Source organism: Perissodus microlepis, chromosome 11, assembly GCF_051167445.1.
Source record: "Perissodus microlepis isolate ML-2025 ecotype Zambia chromosome 11, ASM5116744v1, whole genome shotgun sequence".
Lineage (NCBI taxonomy): Eukaryota > Metazoa > Chordata > Actinopteri > Cichliformes > Cichlidae > Perissodus > Perissodus microlepis.
Genome location: NC_140471.1, coordinates 1,193,043 through 1,209,537, shown reverse-complemented (window position 1 = coordinate 1,209,537; position 16,495 = coordinate 1,193,043). Strand labels below are relative to the sequence as shown.

At 44.7% G+C, this 16,495-nt stretch overlaps 1 pseudogene; it reads left to right on the top strand.

The window, feature by feature from the left end:
• Positions 1–11,429: 11,429 nt before the first annotated feature.
• Positions 11,430–16,495, top strand: part of LOC146377016 (uncharacterized) — a 38,197-nt pseudogene continuing 33,131 nt past the window's right edge.

Below are 16,495 nucleotides of genomic sequence, written 5' to 3'. Positions count from 1 at the left end.
CACTGGAGCAGGAACAGGACGGTAGATTTCATTTGGTATCTGCTGGAATGACTCACAGCTCTAAGAATGACCAGGTGATCGGGAACCATGAATTAGGCAACTAATACTGACCGGTTCATGCCACGTGTTCGGCTGTTGTTTCCATCTGGGGTAATTTCTTGGACCTCCGCACGTCTCCATGTATGGTCATGACCATCAGAACAGGGCCATGACCATACAGCGAGCAGCAGCACAGCAAAACTTGGCGAGAGCTGACACTCTTAAGTTACTGGGGAGGAGGTGGGTTGCAAAGTGTCTTGCGGTTGTGAGCCGGCAAGTATCGTCTTATCAGTCCAGTCATTGGGGTTGATCCTCCAACACCACATTATTGTACTCTATCATGTAACCTTTACTTTGTGGCCTGTCTGAAAAACACCTTGTTGAATTATTGGTGCTCAGACATTTGGTGTAAAGGGTACTTCAAGGTACAAGGAATGCTTAAAAACAAGACTTTTGACTTGGAAGATGTTTTTGTGCAATTTGTGCAATATTCATGTGCATATAATCCTTCTAGTCATATCCATGCAGCTGATACCGCAGAGTAAATGGGCTGCAGCTGAGCAGTTCATTTCATCTCTGTTAATCACTCCAACCCTCACTTTTCTCACTTCCCACCCTCTTGTTTCTTTACATATAATAGGTTTTGGTGCAGGACATACAGCTGGCCTCACATCTGGAACGGCTCTGCACAAACTGTAATTGATGAACAAAAATGCTATTTTCCTCTGTGAGGAAACAGCCTCCAGCACTCCATACAAACTAGGACTTTCATGAAAGGCACCATCAATCCTCAGGATTTGAGCACAAGCAGTGCTCAGGCTGTAATACAGTGTACATGTAGACAGAGTATAATGTGTCTTTAATCTGTTTGTAGGAATCTTTCTTTGAATTTTAGAGATAAGACATTAAGAATTGCATTCGTGTCAATGCCATGATTATACAAATAGGATAAAATTGGTGAAATATGTACATAAACTCATAGATTTGTGTGGCTATTGTATGCTGCTGATGTACCACAAGAAGACAAAGTGGTTGCTTGCCTTGTACTCATGAGAACCATCTGCTTCAGTCGATGTTAAAGTGTAATCCAGCCGGCCTCTCGAACACAGTCACAAAGAAAGCAGAGTGGAGTAATCTCCATCGCCTAATCTCTAACCGTATTCACAGACACTGTGGAAAAAAGGCAGTGGTCTTTTTGAACAAGCACCGCCAAATGGTGTGTGCAATTAATCTCCAATTCAGCTTCACAAAACAGCCAATTTGTATGTTAAAGAAGGATGCTGGAGGTAGAAAGAGCCAGTCGTAGTTAGACATTAAGGTTGGGACATGTGTGGCCTCCTTCAGCAGCAATCTGCTGTGCTGTGAATCATGGGGTTCTAACAGTGTGCCGTTTTATTAGATATACATGGGGTGAGATGCCGATTCTAAATGTTTTACTAACAGTGCAGATCAGGGAGAAGGCCAAGAGTGACAAAGGGTTAGTGTGGAAGTCAGAAAAAGGGACGAGCACAAAAACATTTCCTTTGCTTTGTATGATGTTCTCACACAAGTTGCTGTGGTACGGCACTGTTACACAGTCAACAGAAGACAGATGGCTGAGAGCCCATTCAGTGGTGCTGCTCTCTGCTTTGTTCTTTCAGATGTTCGACAACACAGGACACATTAAGTTAACAAGCCTGCTGCTACCAAACTGCAACATTCGCCTGAGAGTTAGTAAAAGTAGTACGTTTGGTCAGGAAAGATGTTTTTATGCTAAACCAGTCATTTACTGTTGGCCAATTCTACAAGTGGGACTGAAAAAGATGTGGTACTACATAATTACTTTCATCTACTGAGATAATTTTCAAAACTAATTGCACATTATTTGTTCATTTTAAAAAGTAACATGTTGAGTTAATAACGACACAGTAGTCAGACTACTTATTACATTATTTTGTATTATTCCAAAGCAGGGCCTGAGATAGACTCATCATTACCTGTTAATAGAGACCTTGGGCAACAGTCCCTGTTCTAAGACCTTTAATGTGAAAAACTGACACACAGCAAAGCTGAAAAGCAGCCTAAAGTCACAGGAAGATGTTTTAGATGTACAGTTAAAAATGCACAAGTGTGACTACGCCTTACTGTTTTGTTAAGCTGGGTGGTTCAATCCCTGGCTGCTCAAGTCTGCATGCCAAAGTATCCTTAAACAAGATACTGAACCCCAGTTTGCTCTCCGATGTGTTCATCAGAGTGTGAATGTTAGAAAGCACTCAAGTGTTTCTCCTGGGCATGTGTATGAAGCGCTTTGAAGTCTAAGTACAGTAGAAACTGCTACATAAGAACCAGTCCGTTTACTTTTTACATCCAGTGTTTGATGAGTGGATTCCTGAATGTGTTACAGCTTTAGTATAGTATAGTATAGTATATAGTCTGGGAGGGTTTTAAGGATTCACACACACAAAAGTTTTTGCTGTTGTTCTACTTCGCGACCTTTCAGGAAGAACGGGGGGGAAACATGTTGCCATTCTTACTGCTTTTTGACTCAAACGATGGCATATTCTGCTTTTAATTATGTTATCATGCTGTTATTGTCATACTGTTTATGTAATCTATGTGTGATGGCCAAGCCCATGGCCACTTTACTAAAGTCGGCAACTCTTATGTACGCGCCCAGAGGGAGGGACCATTTCAATAGGAATGAGCCATGGGCATACAGGCAGTTCACGAGGTTTAATGCTAATACGAAACTATTTTTCTATCCATGTAACAGCAGCACCCAGATCTACTTTATTAAATACATTAAAAACTATAACAGTTAGTATGAGGAAGACAGGATAAGTGCTTCAAAGCCCCCAGCATGTGTCACATGTTGAATACACAGCGACCTACACTTTAACCCAACTGGAGCAAAAATACATAGAAGGAAATCTTCAGTGACCATCGCCACTCAAGCTCACTGCGGTGCGTACAAAAAGGGTCAAGAAAAATCACAGCCTTCACTGTCTGCAACCATGAGTGATTGAACCGCTCTAAAACACAATCAGGACATTATTGGTTTTATTTTCAAAATAAGTTGTGTTTCTCTTTTAATACAAAGAAGCAGCTGGTTGCTGCAACATTTTACCTGTGCTGGATTATGGAGATATTCTACATATGAAGGCTTCTGCTCAGTGTCTTCGAATGGTTGATACTGTGTATCGAGCTTCTCTGAGGGTCATCACTAACTGTAAATTTCAGACTCACCACTGTGAGTTATACTCTCAGGTAGGACGGCCTGCTTTGGAAAGTCGGAGGAACTCTCATCTATACAGTCTTATATATAAGGTGATACTGGGGTTGCTGCCTTCTTATATATGTTCCTTGCGTGCAGTGAAACGTGCTGGTCGGTATTCATGGTTACTTGTTGCTTTCTGTTCCATTTGCCCGAACTGAACTTGGTAAAAGAGCTTTTGTCCATTTAGCACCCTCGGCTTGGAACAAACTGCAGAACGACGGGAAAATGACTGAACTCATTTCATTAAGTGCTTTTAAATCTAAACTACGAATCCTTGAGGCCAAGTCCATAACATGCAACTGTTTCAATTAGATTGAGTGTCATTTTAACTGATTTTTAATTTTTATTTGAATTTTATTGAATTTTACTGAATTTTATTTTATCTTTTTTTAAATTTTTGCATTTATTTTTGCATGTGTGTTGTTGCTGCCTGTGTTTAATTGAGTGATTTCTGTAACTGTGAGACACTTGCTGCTGCCTACATTGGCCAGGTCTCCCTTGAAAAAGAGGTTTTTAATCTCAGTGGGATCTTCCTGTTTAAATAAATGGTAAATGGCCTGTATTTGTATAGCGCTTTTCTAGTCCCTAAGGACCCCAAAGCGCTTTACACAACCTGTCATCCACCCATTCATGCACACATTCACACACTGGTGATGGCAGCTACATTGTAGCCACAGCCACCCTGGGGCGCACTGACAGAGGCGAGGCTGCCGGACACTGGCGCCACCGGGCCCTCTGACCACCACCAGTAGGCAACGGGTGAAGTGTCTTGCCCAAGGACACAACGACCGAGACTGTCGGAGCCGGGGCTCGAACCGGCAACCTTCCGATTACAAGGCGAACTCCCAACTCTTGAGCCACGATCGATTAAATAAAGGTTAATTTAAATTTAATTGGTGATTTCTCAAGGTCAATGTAACTTTATTTATACCCATAGGAAAAGTAAATTTGCTTTACAGAAAAATGACAGCATTTGGCGTCCCTTCAAAAACACGCATACCTAGTAAAGATATAAACCTCACTGTGGCACATATATAGTAATTTAATGTTTCGAATCAAAAACAAAATCAGTTCATATTTAATTCAGTGACAGCAACGGGGACAAAGCTGTTTTTATAACGCTTTGTCCTGCATCTCGGAAATAGAAACCTCCGTCCTGAGGGAAGAAGCTGAAATTCACCCCGTAGAGGATGGGACCCATTTTTAAGGATTGATAAAGCCATCCTCTGTACCTGCTTGGAGTACATCTCGCCCCTGTCAGTCTGCCCCAGGGCAGCTGTGGCTACACCTGTAGCTGCCTCCACCAGTGTGTGAATGTGAGAGTGAATGAATAGTGGAATTGTAAAGCACTTTGAGGGCCTCAAATATATAAATGCAATCCATTATTATTATTTATTGGAGACCTGCATGGTCCTGCATTTTTAAGCCAGTTCTAAAAAAAAACCCATTGTCATGGTAAACAACATCAAAGCACAGAAAAATACACAAAACATTGTAAAACGATATCTTTGGATATGAAGTAATTGCTTTTGTAATCAATCATGTAATTTTCAAGAGGCCCTGGCCGGGCCTCGGGAGCTTGGGTCCTGGTTGGTGTGTTGCCGGGGTTGTGGGCGGGTGGGTGCATGGGGGCCCGGCCCTGGCGCAGGGTGCCGCCGGTGCATCGAGCCACCTGGGGGGCTCTTCAACTGGTGAGGGAGGTTGTCACATCTTGCAGGAGCTTTCCTCTCTTCGGGAACTCTCTCTGCAGGAGGGGGAGATACAGGAGAGGTGGAGGAAGATCTCAGCCTGGGCGTCTATTGTCTTATGTAGTCTGGAAGGTGAGTGGATGGTGGGGTGGGTGCAGTTTTCTCTGTGGTGGGGTTGGGTGGACTGTCCCGGGCTCTGTGGGGCCGGGCGGCGCTGCTGCACTGGGCCCTGGTCTGGATGGGCCTGGGCCCCCTTTCCCTGGCGGGTCACGGAGTATGGGGGTGCCTACTGGGGTCAGCGGGGGAGCTGGCCCCAGGGAGGGGTCACTTGCCCCTCCCTTCCTTCCCTCCCCATCTCCAGCTGCCTCCCTCTTCCCGCTCCACCACAACCACCCACACATGCAGGGCCTTGGAGTAGGGGTGTGTCACCAGGGTGCAGAGGAGGCTACCCCCCCCTCTGTCCCCTTCTGGCTGCCTCTGCTTCAATTTTATCCCACAACTTAGACATTCACATTACTCACACTCTCATTACACATACATATAGGATCTTGGGGTGGGCACGCTACACGGATTCCAAAAGACCATCAGGGTGTACACCTCACCCCTGGCGTCGTTGCCCACCTCTCAATTTTAAATACACGTAGACATTGAGGGCTATCAGGAGGGGCTATGCGCTTACCTGCTGCTCTCTGGCAGGTAGCTCCATGCCCTCCTGGGTTTTAAATGCACCTTAGAACACACATGCATCAACACTACAATGAGCGGGTGGAGGGAGGTTTGGAGTCTTCTCTCACCCCCGTTCTCTGCGGCCTGCTGGAGTGGGGGGGCTAGGAGGAGGAGTTGGCCGTCCGACTGCGGTCTGGAGTGTGGGGCCTCCCTGCTGCTGCGGAGTCGGGGCGGTCTGCCTCTCCCCACCGCAGGGAAAAGGGTTACACCACCTGGGTCTGGGTGCAGTTCCCCCCTCCAGGGGCAAGGGTACCTAGACCCGGTTCGTAGAGTACGCTTGGGGAGTGTGATCGTGTGTACAGCGTCTCTTTATGTTTGTCTCCACGTTGGCTGAGTGTGGAGTAAGTGCATATGAGAGCATGAGGGTGGGAATGGATGTTTGTATCTGTGTGTGCCTGTATGTCTGTGTCTATATGTCAGGTTGGGTATCAGACGCCACCTCTCTGGGGACATCTCAGGCCCTCCAAGGTATGGAGGCCTATCTCCCCCCACCACTTCCCCTGCCAGTGGCAGACTCCCTCAGACATCGGTGCATTGGTGGTTCTTTGTGTCCGGGGGTGGGCGTCCAGGTACACACCGGCTCACTCCTTGGTGGCTGCTTGTGGGGGCCTGGAGCCTGGGGCTCGCTCGGGCCACTTCGGGGGTGGGGTGCCCTCGGCCTCTCGGCCTGGGGCTCGGTCACTCAGGCACAGCTGGCTGCCGGCGGAGCTCACGGGCGCGTCACTGCAACCCCCCCTGGCTTCTGCTCCGCGGCTGCTGAGTGACCCCTCATCTGGGGCTCTCCTCAGCTCTTTCTGGGACAGTGGCGCGGCTGCCCCTCTGTTGGTCTTCCTTGGTCTCTTGTGTTCTGAGAGCCTCTGGATGTCTGGAGTCTTGATCTCCTCCATACCTGCTTCATGCCCTGGTGGACGGGGCTGTGGCCCCCCCACACCCTCTAGCAGATCATTACATGAAGGAACCTTTTAAAAACAAGCGCGCTCATGCTCACAGGTGTACACACGGGTGCTCACACACACAAACTACACCCTTTTTGGCTCCTACCTCAAAGCACACTGTGTGCTGTCGATCTTACGTGCTGCACAATAATGTTTAATATTTAGTATTTACTGTCATATTCACATATATCATCGTGATGTTGTTTATTCTATTACTCTTGTTCTCTTCTGCTTGTTTTCTTTTTTCTTTCTCAACAGGTGATCCAGGTGATCGATAGATGTATTTTTTTTTCTGCCCATTCTGTTGGTTTTTGTTTTTTGCCCTTGTCCCTCTTCTCAGCTGTTTCTCTTTCCCTCTTTCTTTCTCCCCTTCTTTCCCCCAGTCAAGTCTGTCCCGTATTCAGCAAGTGAAAATAAAATAAACAATAAAAGGTGAATCAAATGGACCATTACGGCAAGGCTGGGATGGTCAATTTGGTAAAGTAAATCTGTTGGGCATCTTTCTTCGCCTTTAGACAATAATTCTGATGGCAAAAGAACCAAACGGGACAGGCAAAAAAAAAAAAAAAAAAAAGAAAAAAAAAAGAGAAGGTTACCTAAAAAGAAATAAATGGGACTCTTTGCAACCACCTAGTCATCAGCATGCATGAATGTTTGTCAGGGAGCCACTTAGCAGAGAGAAAACAATCACAGCAGCATCTCCAGACTAGATGAGCTGTGGAAAGTGTCATTTTCCTGTAACTGCTCTGCAATTGTAGAGTAATATGAGCCTTATTTGCTGCTGTGTCAATCACACAAGAACACACAGAAATAGACACGAGAATGAACACACATATTGTGGCACTTCTCCTCATAATTAGTTTGGGAAATTATGTGAAATGACAAAGCTTCTCTTTGTTTTCATTGCTTATAGTTGTTTGGTGAAACAAAGGAAACAAGGTCATGTTTGAAGCAGTGAAGTCATGACAGTCCATGAGTACTGTTAGTATTGTTAGTGTTGGTTGTTGCAGCAACTCCAGTGGTTACTGCTCTCGCGATAAAGAACTCAAGTAGTACAAATAGACGTAGCTGCCCCGTGCTCTGACAGAAAGCTGCTCTCAGGCAGCAAATAATGCTGTTTGGTCAAAGCTGCTGTTGAGTGAGAAGAGTCCATCAGTCCCAACATTGAGGGTTTTTAGTACCTAAACTTAACCAGTCAGCACAAGTGAAAGTAAGCAAGTAAAGTGAGTGAAAACAAAGTGCAAAACAAAAACGACCACAGTGACAATCTGTCACTTATGCCGCTCCCCAAACGACCCCACGTCATTTAGTGGCATTATGTATGAAATCACACTGCAGCAAGGCACAACAGGTACAGGTTATCTGACAAAGCAAAAGTGTCTGAATTTTAGACAAAATAAAAAGTTATGCTGTCGAGAAGTCTTTGGAAATTCCCACAATTCCACAATGGGAATTTCACCAATAGAAAACACTCTAAGACGTACCAGAAAACAAAAGGCTAAACAACTGGAGATGTGGTTTCAGCCTCCAATACCTTTGTTTATTAACAATTCTTCACATACATCAGAGGTTCAGAGGTGATGCGTATCACTGCCCCCCCCGCATGTGTGGTTTGTCTCTAATCAGTTCAGCTTTATTCGCAGGGCCAATTCACAACCACAGTTGCCTGAAGGTGCTTTATACTGGAAAAGAAAATGTTGAACAGATCAAACAGCAGAGAAGAGAAGAATCCTGCAAGAGCTCAGACACAACTAGTTCAGTTTGTTAACTGCCAAACAAAGAAAAAATGTTTTTAGTTGGAAAACAGATTTTGAGACATTTCTAAAATATTTATGTTTCTTGTTTTCTTGTGGTCTAAATCGTTTCTTAAGCATACTGGTCATCGTCACATTCTAATGAAAACAGCATGTATGTATTAAAAATGCACTGTGTGAAAATATACTCGGGAAACGTTTTATGTTCATCTGTTTGCCTCTGTGCTTCATTTTATAGTGTAAGACTTAAAAGGAAGTGGAGAAGGTTTACTGAACAGCAGGTTGAGCTGACATTTCAATAGTTTAAATACTTATCGTAGAACTCAGATGCAGTGCAGTCAGTAGCTATTCTGTGGCAGTGAAATATGTCCCGGCAGAGGTGCAGGTTACACATGGACTCCCTCATCTGACAGATTTATGTGCACTCTGACATCAGGAGGTTCCACCTGCACAAACACTGTCCCTACTGCTCATTGTGCTAACAAGACCTGTAGCAGTCCCCAGGGCACAGCCACATAGCCTGCAAAACTCCCACACACAAACACATAGTCTTTCTTTTTTCTTTTACATTAACCATTGTCTTTAGGTTTATCAGTCTGCAAATGCAACAAAGAGATGTGTTTCTGTCGTGCAAATTGTATTTTATTGCAGAGAACAGAACAAATGAAGAACAGAATAAAGTGGGGCTGTAGTTTTCACTGTTTTGCTGTAATGCTGTAATAGAGCTCTTTAAATCTAAAACTTAGCAAAACGTCTTTTATGTTTAGTTCCTTTAGTTTTGAAGTTGGTGAGGTCAGAACTGATAAGAAAGATATTCCTGTTTTCTCTTCTTCAGCAGAGATGGTTCGGTGCTGGAGTACTGTGACCTCTACATTTGTGACATCTGCAGCATCAAGACCAGCATAAAAAAGAAAAAAGGATGTCTCAGGAGAGAATATGTAGTGAGCTAACTGCCTACGTGAGCGAGCTTTCTTCTCACATAATGAACAATCTTCTTCACCTCGTCTCACTCTTTGTGAGTTTTCAGTATACTAATTTAATTATTAATAATTATTAAACTCTGGCTCTGTCCGATCGTGTCTTTTGTCATATCTGCTCTCTTCTCTTTTTCTCTCACCCACTGACAGAGCAATTGTGACCAAATTCAAACTCAACTCTGGACTCGATGAACAGTTCCCCAATGGAAATACATGATTACCAGAAAATACCCGACTCTAAACAAAAAGACAGCAAACAAATGCACATGCAGTATCTGTCCATCCATCAACAAACCTTTCACTGATGGACAACCCTTAATGAACGTAACTAGATCAATAAAGATTTCTAGAATAATAATGATGATATAATCCTTCTACTAGACTTCTCACTGATAAAGGACCATGGCTACCTCGACTGCTCGTCACAATCACCAAAACACACATGCAACGCGTCTCCTCTCACACATTAAAAGATTAAAAATGTGTCTGGAAGTTTGACCCAGCGTTTGTGGGACTAGTTAATTCATTATTATCTTATTTTGAGAAGTGGGTTTTGTTTCTAGATTTGATTAATTATACTTTGGTTTCCTTGTGAATTTTACTGATCTCTATAAGTTCCCTGTTGTTTATGTCTCTAGACAGAACCCGGTCGGTCAAGACATCAAGAAGAGAAAATGGGGCTGGATAGGCCACACGCTTCGAAAACCATTCGACAGCGTCACAAGGCAAGCACTGGACTGGAACCCACAAGGAAAAAGGAAAGTGGGGAGACGCAAACAGGCGTGGAGAAGATCTGTCGAGAGCGAAGTGAAGGTCGCCGGAATGACATGGACCCAGCTGAAGAGAACGGCCCAGAACAGAGTCCGTTGGCGTGGTGTTGTTGCGGCCCTATGCTCCACCAGGAGTCCACAGGCTTGATGATGATGATGTTTATGTCTCTAGTGTGACTTCAGGTTTATTAGTTCCCTTTAGCATTTCCCTCCTGTCTTCTTAGTCTCATCTCTGTGTTTTGTCTTTTAGTGGCTTCCTTGTTAACACACTCTTGTCTTTGTGTTGACTTATATTTGAATACTTGTTTCAGTGTTAGTGATTTCCTGTTTTATTTTGGTAATTTTGTTCTGTGTGCTTAGTGTCTAGCTTACTTTCCTCAGTCTCGTTTCCCTGGCGAATTTCAGCTGTGGTCCCTGGTGTTTTCAGTTAGAAGAGTAAGAAGGGCCCCCTCCATGAATCACTACCTTACCGTGGTGGAGGGGTTTGTGTGTCCCAGGGATCCCAGGGGTTATGTTTTCAGGGGATTTTTGTGTCTCATGGTAGGGTCTCCCATGGCAAATTGGTCCTGGGAAAGGGACCAGACAAAGAGTGATTCAAACGACCCCCTATGAGAAGACCATCGAAGGAACAGTTCACCCTGCCCGGGATAGGGTTACCAGGGCCCTGCCCTGGAGCCAGGCCCAGGAAGGAACACCCTGTCAATGGCCGGGCCTTAGTCAGCAGGGCCTGGCTAGGCACAGCCTGAAAAAGGGACATGGGCCCATCCTCTTGTAGGCCCACCATCCTCAGGAGGCACTGTAGAGGTCGGATGCAATGTGTGTCGGGAGGCAACCAGGAGCAGCGGCCCTGGCGAACCGATCCCCGGCTACCAAGACTGGCAGTTGGGACATGGAATGTCACCTCTCTGGTGGGGAAGGAGCCTGAGTGCGTGAGGTTGAGAGGTACCGGCTAGATATAGTCGGGCTCACCTCAACGCATGGCTTGGGCTCTGGAACCAGCCTCCTGGAGAGGGGCTGGACTCTGTCTCAGTCTGGAGTTGCCCCTGGTGAGAGGCGGCGGGGTGCAAATCACAGTTCATGTCCATAACGAACACCATGTTTGAACAGAAAAGTGTCCATAAGTGCACGTGGCACCAGGACACTCTAGGTCGCAGGTTGATGATCGATTTTGTAATCATATCACCAGACCTAAGGCCATATATTCTGGACACTCGGGTAAAGAGAGGGGCTGAGCTGTCAACTGATCACCACTTGATAGTGAGTTTGATCAAGTGGCGGGGGAGGATGCTGGACAGACCTGGCACACCTAAACATATAGTGAGGGTACGCGGGGAACACCTGGCAGAGGCCCAGGTCCGCAAGAGCTTCAACAGCATTCTGAGCGAGAATGAGGACATTCAGTCCAAATGGACCATGTTCAGCACCTACATTGATGAAGTCGCTGCACTGAGCTGCAGCCACAAGGTGGTTGGTCCCTGTCGTGGTGGTAATCCCTAAACCAAATGGTGGACACCAGAGGTGAAGGGAGCCACCAGGCTGAAGAAGGAGTCCTCTCGGGCTTGGTTAGGCTGTGGGACTTCGGAGGCAGCTGACAGGTACCAACAGGCCAAGCAGAATGCGGCTCGGGCAATGGCTAAATCGGGTGTGGGAGGAGTTCGGAGAGGCCATGGAAAAAGACTTTCAGACTGCCTCGAAGAGATTCTGGCAAACTGTCAGGACTCAGGAGGGGAAAGCGGTGTGCTACCTGCACTGTGTATAGAGCTGGTGGAGCGCTGCTGACTTTGACTGAGAACATTATCAGGCGGTGGAAGGAATATTTCGAGAATCCCTCTGGCACGTCTTCCCTGGAGGAAGCAGAGTCTGGGACGAGGGGGACTACTCATCTATCTCCGGGGGTTAGGTCACTGAGGCAGTTAAACAACTCCTTGGTGGCAGAGCCCCTGTGGTGGACGAGGTCTGCCCCGAGTTCCTGCAGGCTCTGGATGTTGTAGGGCTGTCTTGGTCGACACGCCTCTACAATGTTGCGTGGAGATCAGGGGCAGTACCCCTGGATTGGTAGACCGGGGTGGCAGTTCCAATTTTTAAGAATGGGGAATGGAGGGTGTGTTCCAACTATAGGGGGATCACACTCCCCTGGGAAAGTCTGTGCCAGGCTGCTGGAAAGGAGAGTTTGTCTGTTAGTCGAACCACTGCATATTCTGCAGAGCAGCCCCAGTCACCTAGGAGTCAGCTTGGACTTCTGCCCCTGCTGCCAGAACAAATGGAGATGCTGAATCCTGTGATCAGCTTTGCAGAGTAGGCTCCCTACGTCGACTGCCAAGCTCCACCCATTGCAATCTGAGCCTTCTCCTGAGCTTCTTGCACTCCCCCAGTCTACAGAGTCACCACTCCTGCTCCAGATACCTGGGTTTCCCTGCAATCCTGGACATCCGTGACTGCTTCTGCACAGGCTCCAGAGTCTGCAGAGCAGCCCCAGCCACAGAGTCCCGAGCCTCTCGCATCCTTAGAGAAGTCTCCAGTGGCCCCGGAAGAGCCAGAGCTCGAGCTCGAGCTAGTGGGTTCCTCTTTAGCACCATTTTGCCTGAGGCTGTGGGGCCTCGTCGCTCATGTTTCTCAAAAGCAGCTTTATTGCTAGGATCCGGAAAAACAAAAACCATGATGGGCTAGTGTTAGGGAAACTAAAGTAAGTTTAGTTTAACTGAGAAACAGGCAGAACACACAGCCACAGGTGATGGTAAATGGACTGATTCTTATATAGCACTTTTCTACTCTCCCAAAGAACTCGAAGCACTATACACAACATGACACATGAGGACAGCAACTTGTATTTAGTTCTGAAACACAGTCTTGATTTTAAAAATGTATTCAATAAATGTCATTTACAAAACATTACAGCTCAATAAAAGATTTAACATTTGCAATCCAAGATGATGTTTTAGGAAAACCTTTAGCTCTTTATGAATGTCATGTATGAAAAGTAAATATGTTAAACATTTTGAATTTTCAATATTTATAAATAAGTCTTTAGTAGTCAGGCTTGCAACATCATTGCAAAATCAATAATGCAGATTCAAAATATGAACCCATGTAGTCAAATTTACACTTTACTATTTGTTCTCTCAGACAAACCCATGTCCTTAAGTCTGTGGCCCTGCTGTATCAATCACAGCCCTTCCTCAGGCTGCACCTTTTGCTGTTTGGAAACCTCCATCTTATTTGGTTTTCTTACATGAAATTTAAGCTTCCCTGGAGTTCAGTTTCTGATTGATTGGCATTCTGTTGAGGCAAAAAATGTCTGGTTGTCATATTTGTCCTGTTGGAATGGGAAGTGAAAGCTGATATTTCACTCTGAAGCCTGCTTATTTCTCCCTGGCATAAGATTACCAGCGGGCAGTAGATACCAGAGCGTGAGGAGACTGACGCATTTGGTGTGTGTCAGGTGGAGAAAGCAGACACTGATTTAGTGGTGCTCACTGTCTATTCTAGGCCCAGACTGCATTTCTCCTCCAAGGAGAATCTCTCTGCTTATTTTTGACATGATCTGTTTTGCATAAACTTATGTGAGGTCTGATCAGGATGTCCAGCTTCCGTAATAGTAATGATCTTAACTGCCAGGCCTAATTTGTTTTTGGAGTAACAAAGATCACTGCATGGATGGTGAGATCAGCAGTATCAGGTCACAGTTCAAGACTACTCCCTTTCAACCGGTCCCAGTTTGTCACACAGTTCTACTGTCTGAGTTTAAAATGATTTCCATGACAGATCTTCCTGATGTTGTCTCACACAAGCACACTTCTTCCTGTCCAATTGACAGTATGCCTAAATTTATTAATGTTCTTCTAACTGTCATCACAGATGACTTTAAAATAGCCAGTGTTTTTCTCTCTTTCTCAAAAATCCTTGTCATTTGTAGACTCTTTCATCCGGTTGAGGGAAACAATGTTTTTGATAAATTCCAATCTAGTTACCAACGAAACCACAGCAATGAAACAGAATTATTTCAAATTAATAATATTCTTATATTCTGGACAAAGGTGAACACAGTCCTATGAGACATATCTGCAGCCTTTGATAGCACTGATCATGCCCTTCTTATTGACAGATTACAAATGCTTGTTTGCCCTCACACTCACACTACTCATCAAACTTCTCCGACAGATACTTCAGAATTCACAAGAACGATATGTCCAAATGTGCACCCCGTATATATGGAGACCGCCAGGCCTCAGTTCTCTGACCAGTTGTGTTTTCTTTATATAAATATATTACACCTCAACCATCTACTAAATAGTTTCAAAAGAATTTTCAACCATTTCTATGCAGATGATGCACTGATGTAGTTTTCTAGTATTTCTCCATCTCAATCCTGGTAAAAGTGAGGTCCTTTGTTTGGCCCTTACTGTTTTTCTAAGGAGGTCAGTACACTGCCAACAACATCAAAACATCTTAAAAACCTTGGTACCATCATTTGACCAACATCTGAATTTTTAAGCTCATCAAATTTTGTTTCTTTAATCTGAGAAATATTTACCTTTACAACCATCTGGAACTTTTACTACAGACTTTAATTTTCCTGCCTTGATGATTGTAACTCATCTTCATGTGCATCTCTCAGTTCTCCATGGCCTGTCTCCAGCTGCTGCAGAATACAGCAGTAATGCTGCAACAATCACATATAGGTGTGCTCACATATCACACCTATTCTTCCTTCCCTTCACAGGATTGCAGTGACATTTAGAATAATTTTAAAATTCCTTTTATACCTTCGAAAGCACTACATGGGGCGATCGTAGCGATCGTGGCTCAAAGAGTTGGCAGTTCGTCTTGTAACCGGAAGGTTGCCGGTTCGAGCCCCGGCTTGGAGAGTCCTGGTCGTTGTGTCCTTGGCAAGACACTTCACCTACTGGTGTTGGCCAGAGGGGCCGATGGCGCGATATGGCAGCTTCTGTCAGTCTGCCCCAGGGCAGCTGTGGCTACAACTGTAGCTGCCTCCACCAGTGTGTGAATGTGAGAGTGAATGAATAGTGGAATTGTAAAGCGCTTTGAGGGTCTCGAAAAGCGCTATATAAATGCAATCCATTACTATTATTAATATCATTACAGGAACTGCTTATGACCTGCTTATGTATGACCATAGCTACTGCGAGCTTATCACTGCATCTGAGTAAGTTAGAATAAATGTGAGAGCCTGTGGTTTGCATGTACACTTATCTTTATTGGATGGCTTTTTTCAAACTGTGAAGTAACACGCGAATCTTTTAAAAAAAATAAATCAGTGACAATCTTTTGATTTTATTTTTCCCAACACTGGTGCCAGTTACGCAGACAGAATTCAGCTCTGTGTGAGGTGAGCTGTCACAAGCTAATAGTGGTTTTTAGCATCAACTGTCTATCAGAGGTGAGCAGTAGGTAAGCTTCACACAGTTAACTGCGGCTGATACTCAATAGCATGAGCCATCACTTGAAGATATTTATCAAATGATGAGCCTCCGATACAACAGAAGGTTTCATATTTATTAGTATAATAACTAAAATGAGTTATTTTTAGCGTTTTCTATTTAACCTACTGATAATTAGTTAAATTAAATTGCAAACTCAGGTGACGAGTAGAAGAGTCTTACTGTCTGGGTGTAACTCATCCATCAGAAAGAAATATTAAATTTGTCCCACATTTGGGAAATTATTTCTTTATTTATAGTAGCTGAAACATAGTATGCTACACTTTCCACAAGTGAGAGATAGAAAATCTGCAGCACTGCATTGCACACATAAAAGGATCTCATCCCATTCTTGTATACAGCTTCTTAGCAGCGTGTTGTCAGTATGACAGGTACTAATCCATCTCATCAACATCATCTGACACACAGCTAGCTGTCCTCTTCCTTCCAAAGTTGATCACAATCAGAATAAGATGATTCCTCTCTGTATGTGACGTTTAAAACCTGGAGATATCAAGAATCATGGGCCTCATTACACTCAGTTATTTATGTTCACCGACACCCCCGACCCGCCATGCACAAACTCTGGCATGACTCTCTCTGGCAGTGTGCTGGTTGTGATTTGTTGTCTAAATAACGGCAGCTGTGAGAGTCTGTCAAGTCAGGCTGACTGATGTCTTCGCTAAGGATGCTCCCAGATCTCAATAAAAGTGTCACTGACATTTTATCATCTACATTCCCCATTCAGGATATTTCTACACGTCTTAAATTTCCATGAGATTGACAGCAATATGGACAAATTCTCATCTGGTCAGCTTGCACACTGCTGCTAAATTGTATACAAATTGTATCCTGTAACACAAACTGTGCCCTCCGTAATGTCTGGCAAGTTTTGTAGTTTTGCCTCTGTAC